Here is a 9,883-nt window from a genome sequence, read left to right as displayed (position 1 = left end):
TCTTGCTTCCTGTATTACCAGCATCGTATTCAGGAAGCCCTGACCCACCTCTCATAAATTGACTTTGTACTCTCTGCTCCTTCCTCTACCAGAGGGTCGTGGGTTTGATATCAAGGTCCTCGATCCATTTAGAGTTGAGTTTTGTGCAGGGTGAGAGACAAGGATCCAACTTCCTTTTCCTACCTGTTGAAATCCAGTTTCTCAACAACATTTCTTAGAGATACTGTCTTTTCTCTATGGTATATTTTCAGTCTTTTTTAAAAAGTATTTATTTATATTATGCATAGGTACTCTACCTGCATGTACACTTGCACACTAGAAGAGATCCCAATATACACGCTAGTGAGCCACCATGTGGTTGCTGGGATTTGAACTCAGGACCTCTGGAAGAGCAGACAGTACTCCTAACCAATGAGCCATCTCTCCAGTCCCAGAGTCTTTATTTTAAAAAAAAATCAGGCAACTGTACTACATGAATCATGCCTGCACATCTAGAATGATGTTAAATTTATGATGGTTTTTTAATATAATTTTGGATTCAGTTTGCCTTTGTTTTATTGAGAATTTTTGTATCTACATCAGGGAGGTTGGCCTATAATTATCTTCTTCTTCTTCTTCTTCTTCTTCTTCTTCTTCTTCTTCTTCTTCTTCTTCTTCTTCTTCTTCTTCTTCTTCTTCTTCTTCTTCTTCTTCCTCTTCTTCCTTCTCCTCCTCCTCCTCTTCTTCTTCTTCTTCCTCTTCTTCCTCTTCTTCCTCTTCCTCTTCTTCTTCCTCCTCTTCTTCCTCTTCCTCCTTCTTCCTCTTCCTCCTTCTTCTTTCTCTTCTTCCTCCTCCTTCTTCCTCTTCCTCCTCCTTCTTCCTCTTCTTCCTCCTTCTTCCTCTTCTTCTCTTCCTCCTCCTCCTCTTCCTCCTCCTCCTCCTCCTCCTCCTCCTCCTCCTCCTCCTCCTCCTCCTCCTCCTCCTCCTTCCTTCTTCTTCTTCTTCTTCTACTTTGTTTCAATATCAAGGTAATACGAGTTCATGAAAAGAGTCTGATGGTCTTCCCTCCCTTTCTATTTTATGTGAAAATCTTAGTATTATCAATGTTGGACTTTCCTTGAGTTGCTGGTTGAACTCTGTGACTCTGTCTGGTTCTGGGTTTATTCCAAGTTGGGGGACTTTAGTGCTGCTTCAATCACTGCTGGTTATGGATGGTTTAAGCCATTGATCTATTCTGGTTTAATTTTGGTATATTGAATCTAGAAATTCATCCATTTCTTTTAAACTTTCCAACTTAATGGATTAGAGTTTTTTAAAGTTTTCCTTTACAGTTTTCTGAGTTCCAGTGGTATCTGTTATAGTCTATGCTTTTTCATGTCTAATTTTATTATTATTTTTTGAGTCTTCTTTTCCTCTCTTTCTTTTAGTTCATTTGGCTAAAGGGTTTATCCCTCTTGTTTACTTTGCCAAAGCACCAGCTCTTTGCTTCTCTGATTCTTTGTAATTTTAAATTTTGTCATTAATTTCAGCCCTGATTTTGATGATCTCGTCCAATCTACTGCTTCAGGACACTGTTCCTTCTTGTTCCCCAAGGTCTTCGGGGGCAGCATTAAGTTATTAATTTGAGAATCTCCAATTTTTAATGTAGATACTCAGCACTATAGAGTTCCCTCTTCAGATTGATTTCATTGTATCCCACAGATTTTGGTTGAATTTTCGCTTTCACTCAGTTCTCAGATTTTCACTGTCCTTTCTAATGTCCTCAGGGACCTCGATCTCAGTCAGTAGTATGTTGTTTGGTCTCCATGAGTTGGCCGCACTTCCTGTAGTTTCCAATATGGTTACCCTGTTTGTATCCTGCCTTGTTGGACCCATAAGTAACAAGATGTAGTTATTATTCTCACTTGTTTATTTTTTTTCTGATTCCTTAGGATTTTGTGCACATATGTATGTGTGGGTCAGAGGTCAATGTTAGGTGTGATTCCTCAGATGCCCTTTCATCCTGTGTTTTTTAGACAGGGTCTGTCACTGGCCTGGAACTTGCTGATTAGGCTATGCCGGTGGCCAGCAAGCCCAGGGAGTAGCCTGTCTCCACTTCCAGCCCGTAATTAAAAGCATGTGCCACCCTGCACAGCTTTTGATGTGGGTGCTGGGCATCTAGCTTGGCCCCTTGTGCTTACAAGGACACACTTTGCAGACTAAGCCACATTCCTAGCCCTTCTTAGATTTTTTTTTTAATGTGGACAATCATCTACAAGTAGAGGCAATTTTATTCTTTCCTTCCCAACAGGAATGCTTTTATTTCCTTAAATGTGTTGCCGTGCTTCACAGTCTGGAGCGGCTTGTACCGTGTTGAATAGGAGAGGCAAGAACCTCCACTACTGATTTTCCTGATCTTAGGAAAAGAGTCACCTAGTCTTTTGTGATTAAATATAATGTTAGCTGTAAGAGGTGTTTGTGTGTGTGTGTGTGTGTGTGTGTGTGTGTGTGTGCGCGTGCGAGGAAACGTTCTTCTGTTCTTATACTCCCAGACGGTTTTATCATGAAAAGACCCTGAACTAATGTTTTTACTGTCACAAAAATACACATGACCCAAACTCCACAGTTCCAGAACATTTTCATTACTCCACAGGGAAGCCCATTAGGCAGTCATTCACTGTATTCTTTCTCCCTCGGGGGTGAAATGCAGTCTGGTGTGAACCCTACAGAGATTGACACGTGGCTAGGGCAAGGTCATGACCTTCAGAGGTGGATACTTGGGTAGAGCAAAAGCATAGAGATGAGCAACAACAGTAGGTCACAGCCCTGTGGGAATGCCTGTCAGGAGAGCCTGTCATCCAGGGCACACCCTGCCCCGCCCCGCCAACTCTTCCAAATGTACCACCCACATTAACCCTATGCAGACCCTGCTCTCCTGCATCCAGAAGGGAGCCATGTGTTTCTCGGACCACTGCATTTTCCTGGTTTGCTCAGTGCTGTCCCATACCATCCTCCAGCCCAGAGCGCTCCAAGCTTGTTCCGGCCTCAGGCCCTTTGCTCTGCCGCTCCCTTGCTCCGGACATCTATTTGCAGCACTGACTTTTCAGCACAGTGACTACCCCATCAGCCAGCTGTGCTTGGATGTTGTCCCCATCATGCTAGCCCGTCACTGGCATTCCCATGATTTGTTTTATATTCTTCATGGCATGCATCCTCAGAAACTGCTTGGTATGTTTATGTGACTTGTTTCCCTTCTGGGGCTGTGAGACAGGATGGGTCCTATGGGTATTAGCTCAGGATCATGTAATGAGTTGCAGCATGGATGTGCATTGAGCATTGGCTGTGGTAGAAGTTAGGCCCTGGTTCTTCCTCTCAGCCCCATGATTCCAGAAATAAGACTTAGACTAAAAAATATACTTACAAATATCTTGGGCATATAGCTAGGCTCTACTCTGACTAGATCATAACTAAATAACCCAATCATTTTAACCTACATTCTTCCATCTAGCTGGTTACCTGTGATCAGGCACCATGAGTTTGTCTCCTCCCATCTTCCTGGGTAGACCTCCTTCCTACAGCTTGGCTCTATCCCAGAATCCTCTCTCCTCCCAGACGTCCCACCTTCTATTTCCTACCTAAGCCATAGGCCATAGTCTTTTTAATGGACAAGTGATATATCTGTAGAATGCACACGATTTTCTCTACAGGCTGTCAGACACTGCAGATTGCCATCCGCTCTCTGGTCTGGAATAGCTGGAGCTAGCTGGTTGTGGGGTCGGAGGAGGCTGTCTGTCCTGGATCCCATATGGAGTCAGAGCCAAGCTGGTCACGAGACTTTGAGAAGCAGGAAACCTGAGGAGTCTGCAGAGACTTCCTGCTAGTAGACACAGTTGTACCCACTGGGCAGAGATAAGATCCTTCCTCTCCAGGGAAAAACAGATTGTGTCCTCCACACACGGATTAACAATGTCCCAACCCCTGCCTGCCCCAACCTCCACTAGGGATTGGGGATAGAGGCAGGGGCACTAGGAGCTTCTGGCCTCCCCTGCGCTACTCACTCTGGTTTCCATTGTTACCCAAGCAAGAAGAAAGATCTTGCCATCCATGCTCAGGGTACCCTTGCCCACAGCCTGGTACATTCCCAGCAGAGTCCTTCAGGAGCCTCCTGGCTGTTAGCCCACTGCAGTGCCAAGGCCCAGCAATTATTCACTAAAATCGAGAGGCGCTATTTAGAGGATTTTCTGCCCTAGGCTCACAGTTAGCTGATTCCTGACTATCACGGTGAAGGGTGGAGGGAGCTCTCCGTCTCCCTTGGGTACTGGGTGCCCCAGGCTGGTGTTGACTCGGGGAATATTTTGTGTATGTTCCTTTCTACCATTTGATACATTTGTCTTCCTGCTGCGATCTCCTCTAAGTGCTGTAAGCTTCTGGTGGTAGCTACTGTGTATATTTTCAGCAGCTAGAGCCGAGCCCAGCACACAGACTCTGGGCCTAGTGAGTCTGTGTTACAGGACAGTGGTCTGGATGGTAAAAGATACTCTGTTAAGGACCTTGTGGTTGCTAAGGAAAGGCTGATACTTAATTACCTATGAGTTTCACACTTTACAACCTTGATGTCCCCTGTATGCTTGGAAAAGGAAGAAAGCACCAAGTTTAGGGTGCAGCAAAAGGCAGACCACAGCAAGAAATGTGAGCTGCACAGGACACGTCTCCCAAGCCAGCAGAGGGTGGACCAGTCTGTTGTTCCTGGCTGTGCATAGCTCTGTGCTGCCCACACCCCACACTTTTCAGAGCCTCTTTGGCTAAGGAGCAAGGTGGGGGTCAGAACAAGCCACGTCTCATTTTCTTTAACCAGCCCAAGGAGAAACAGAGCATGGATTTCTGAGAGTCTCATAATTAAATGAATTAAAATGTTTTCCTTCGTGGTGACTTTGCCAACTGCCATCCACCCCTCTTTGGCCCTGTTCCCAGAGAGTGGCAGAGCTGAGAGGATGCAGAATGACATGTTGGCTCCAAGGGGTGAGCAGGGTGCCTCCAGAGCAATTAGCTTATGCATCATCATTTTGGGGTAGGGGTGGGGGCGAGATTTATGGCTAGCCTTCAGAGCATTCCAGGCCAGAGCTTCTCGGCCCAGATCCTTTTGCTGGAGACGTTCCTGGAAGCGGAAGCTTGGTATTAATTCCAATCACAGTCAGATGGGAGACCATTCATAAGATAGCTGTCCACAGGCTCCTCTCCTGTCACTCCAGCCTGACCTTGAGCCGCCAGCGCCATCAAAGAGGAAAACACTGGGCTCAACCGCAGCCTTCCCGGCAGGCCTAAGTGGCAAAGGAGGAAGGCATGTAGAAGAATGGGACGTGACGGCCTAATGGTTCAGCATCTCTAGCCTGGTGTTATCCTCAATACCCCCTTCATGTTCTTCTAGCAAGGGATTCTGCCTGTGGTCTGACGTCTCCCAGGTCCCTTGACTTAGTTTCTGAAGTGGCCTCTCTTGTTCTAGAGTTGTAGTCCAAGTTTGGGGTGAGCCAGAGGCATGGCCGCTGAGGCTGCTGGGAATCCAAAACCCACTCTTTAGGCCACCATGGTCCCCTTCTGACCCGAGGCCACAACTCCTGGGACTCCGTAATGAGTTTGGCTGTCCGTAACCTGTATACGTCCATTAGAATATCTGCAGATGGATGTTACTCAGAACCCCCACAGACTAAATATAAGCCCTAGGAAGCAATTACCCGAGTATTGATTATGGATTAGGCTAACGACATTACTAATTACATCTAAAGACGTGTATCTCTGCAGCAGCCTGTTAATGGCTTGCATGAGGTATTAAGGCTGCTAATTAGGACAAACAGCAGGTTTATCGCTGTGATTTTCAGGTCCCCAGAGGAGACACATAGCCTCCCTTCCCCAAGCCTGAGCTTTCTAAGGATCCAACGGCTGAGGCCTAACCGGCGGTATCCATCACACACGGCCTCAAGTTTCCGCTCATCTGATAGCTTCTCCCTGTGCACCCATTGCCCTGCATGAAAGGGCTGAAGTGGGCAACAAAAGGCTGGCTGCCTGGCCACAGAGTCTTGATAGGAATATTTTGGGTCTGTGGTCAGCATTCCTGAGAAGGGCATGCTCCAGGAATTGCAGACAAAGTAGAGATCCTTGACTTCCTGCTGGGGTGGGGTGGGGAGGTGATGGGAGAGGCATTCAATAGAGCAGCAGCCGACGTCCTTTGTAGATATGTGACAGTGTGACGGGTGCTGGCCCATCCACAGTTCTAAGACTAACCCTTGATCAGAGACTGGACCACTATCCTGGGACAGGATGGTGGGGGAGCATCAGTCTTCATCTACGGAGTCTTTAGGGATCACCTACCTGCTTCCTGGCCCCGCCTGAAGATAAACATGATGTTTGCTTGTTTGTTCTCACTCACAGGCAACCTGGAAAGTCTTACCTGTCTCCTCCTTGAGGGCCAGGAGCCCCTCTGCTCACTGAGGCCCTTCCTGGGCAGCCATGACAGAAGATTAGCGACCACTTTTGTCCTCACAGAGTACAAGCTCAATAAACAGTGATGTGGAGACCTACTCTAATAAGAGTTACCTTCCTTCTCTCTAGCCCTTTCTTCAGAGTACTATGGTTACTTATTTGTTTGACTTAAAAAAAAAAACCCTCCACTTTCTATATCATTTTGGCATTATAGGATTCTAGTTACTTTCTTATGTTTAAGATCTTTCAAATTGTACCTGTGTGGGGCTGCATGTGAGTTCAGTGCCCACAGAGACCAGAAGAGCATCGGATCCTCTGGAGCTGGAGTTACAGGGGGGTTGCGAGCTGCCCAGTAGCCACTGGGAGCCGAACTTGCGTCCTCTGTAAGAACAGAACATGCTCTTTACCACGAAGCCATCTCTCCAGGCCCAGGGCTTATTGTTCTAAATAAAACCATTTCCTCGTGATATTTCTTTTTAATTTACTGTATTTTAATTGCCCAGCAAACACATGAATATATTTTTGCTGGAAACTCATACCTTATAGATAAAGTCGAATCCCCCTTGCCCACATCCTTGCACTGTGCGTCAGCACACATGCTTCTGCTGTTCCTCGTGGCCTTGTGTCTGGGTGTCCTGAGCACTCTCAGAGATGCAGAAGGCTGTGAGGGAGCATCTCACTTACGAGATGCCACCCACCTGGACTCGTCATCCATTTGTGGTCTGACTGGTGTTTGTAACACACCATGCATAACCTGCTGTAAGTCCTACAAGGAGACAGGTGGTGGCCACATCTGCCTGCAGAGGCACAGATGTGTGTGGATGGCATGTGACAGCCAACCCTCCTTAGAGACATCTGTCAAGTGCTGCCTTTGGTGAGGCCAGAGTCAGAACTTCCACCTGTGGCCTCGGACTGGATGCAAGTGTGGTTCTGGAGGCTCTCGATTGGCTCTCTCCTGTGCTGCCAGCAACTCTACAGAGAGAACTGTGCAAAAAACAGGTACCTGGGCATTCAGCCCAATGCAGAGAGGGGAACATGAAAGCCTTTTTCAAGTTTCTTCAACTTGTGACATCAGTGGATGATCTCATCAGACCCTGTAGGTGAAGGATGTGAGAAGTTCAAATAGCACCAAGGTGGGGATGGCGACAGTGGCGTCAACAATGGGGACTGTGCCAGCAATGAGCACACTGAAACCTGGATAATGCAGAAGGGGCAAATGCAATCCCAGCCCATGCTCAGGGACATAGTGTTCATACCCACCTCTGCCTGTGTGTGCTCTGGCCATGTCAGAGTGTGGGACTGCAACTAAACCGTGACCTTGGTTTACTTTTGTGTCAGGGGCCTTCAGGTGTCCACCTGAGGTCTCACTGGTGACCTTCATACTCCCACAGAAAAGGGCTGCCATGGTGTTTCTGAATACAAAGCCTGCTGACCAAGTGAGGTGCCCGGGTGCATACTCAGGCCTGATCAGAGACCCCTGGTCTAGGATATTTTTACTTAAGGCAAACAGCAGTCACCACAGCCTTCCGGAAAGCACGTGAGAACTACAGCAACTCTATGAGGGGAAGGACCCAAGGACAACATGAAAGACCACCGAAGGCAGACGCTATACCAGACAGGAGCGACTCTCAGGGTATCTAGCTTGTTGTGGTGGAATGAACCCTCAGAGAACATCAGTAGGGAAAACAGGCTCTGGCTTTTTCACAGTGGTGCTGGCTGCAAGAGTGAGTGAAAGAGCCTGGGACCTGGGCTGTACCTGGGGCCATATGGGAGGAGAAAAGACCAGAGATTGGGAGCCAGTAGGGCTCAAGATTAGCATCCAAGAAGGGCATGGAGGTGCACACAGCACTTGAGAAGCTGAGGCTGGAGAGTCAAAGGCCAACCTTGGCTATATAAGAGGCTTGATGGCTACAGAATGAGCTCCATAGTGAGACCCTGTCTGAAAACAAATAAAAATGATCAATCAGGTGGTAGAGATCAGATTGGCTCACACACTCACAGCACCTCTTAGATTGCAGGTGGCTTCTAGGAAGTACCAGCCATGGGAACTGAGGAAGGATAGCACTCAGCAAACTGTTAAAGGACTGCAGCTCCAGACCCCCGAGGAGCTAGAGCCTCAATGTGGTTCAGATAGAACAAACTGAAGCCACTTCCCTACAAGAAATGGAAATCAAGCACCATGGCAGGAAGCAAAGGAACCATGGAGTGTCCTTAAAGCCAGGAAGCTGATGACAAGACCAATACCTGACCACTGACCACCCACTTCACTGGCATCCCAACAGCTACTGGCATGCAGCAGGCTCTGGTGGCCAACCCTGAGGACCAACCACATCACTCATCTGTAGTTGTCCCCTCTTCTAGGCTGTCCTTCAACTGCCCTGACTTCCAGTTTACATGCACTGGATGGATGGATGGATGGATGGGTGGATGGATGGGTGGATGGATGGATGGATGGGTGGATGGATGGGTGGGTGGATGGGTAGATGGGTGGATAGATGGATGGATGGTTGGATGGTTGGGTGGATGGGTGGATGGGTGGATGGATGGATGGATGGATGGATGGATGGATGGATGGATGGATGGTTGGATGGTTGGGTGGATGGATGGGTGGGTGGATGGGTAGATGGATGGATGGATGGATGGTTGGATGGTTGGATGGATGGATGGATGGATGGATGGATGGATGGTTGGATGGTTGGGTGGATGGATGGATGGGTGGATGGGTGGATGGGTGGTTGGGTGGATGGTTGGATGGTTGGGTGGGTGGGTAGGTGGGTGGATGAGTGGGTGAGTGGATGCATGGATAGATCAACATCCCATTTCCCCTTCACACACTGACAATTCCTCTGGGTTTTTGGCTTAGGTGAACTAGGTAGATTTCAGAAGCTCTGCGGCCTTGAATCTCTCTTGAGTGGCTTCCATACTCAGCTAGCAACATTTCTTTTACCATTATGCCTTCTTGAACCTGGCTCTTAGTCCCAAGAGTTCCTGAATCCACTGCCATTCTTCTACCCTCCCTTTCAAGACATAGACTTAGCTTCGTGTGCACTTGAACTCTCCAAAGCTGACATCAGCTAGCTCTCCCACACCACTCCCTCGCACATAGAGGTCTGCATCTTGGCTCCCTGCTTTTGTCCCAGTGTTCCTGTGGCAGAGGGGAGACTCACTCTAATTCCAGCCCTGAATCCTAACTTAAGAACCAAGGTCACCCTCGGTGGTGGCAACTTCATTTCTTCAACAAGTATTTTCAGACCAGTGTTAGGCAGACTTCATCTTCAGACCCCTTCTCACTCAGGGCCTGGTCTGTGCTTTTGTCTAAGTGATGACGTCACTTCTGTGTCTTCGGAGAGCATCTTCCGCCATCAGTAACCATGCCCAGCTCAGAGCCACCAGCTATTGTGGCACAGTCTCATCATGTACACATACAGGGAGATGGTCTGAAATCATGAAC

Source organism: Rattus rattus, chromosome 6, assembly GCF_011064425.1.
Source record: "Rattus rattus isolate New Zealand chromosome 6, Rrattus_CSIRO_v1, whole genome shotgun sequence".
NCBI lineage: Eukaryota > Metazoa > Chordata > Mammalia > Rodentia > Muridae > Rattus > Rattus rattus.
Note: the sequence above shows the minus strand (reverse complement) of the source record.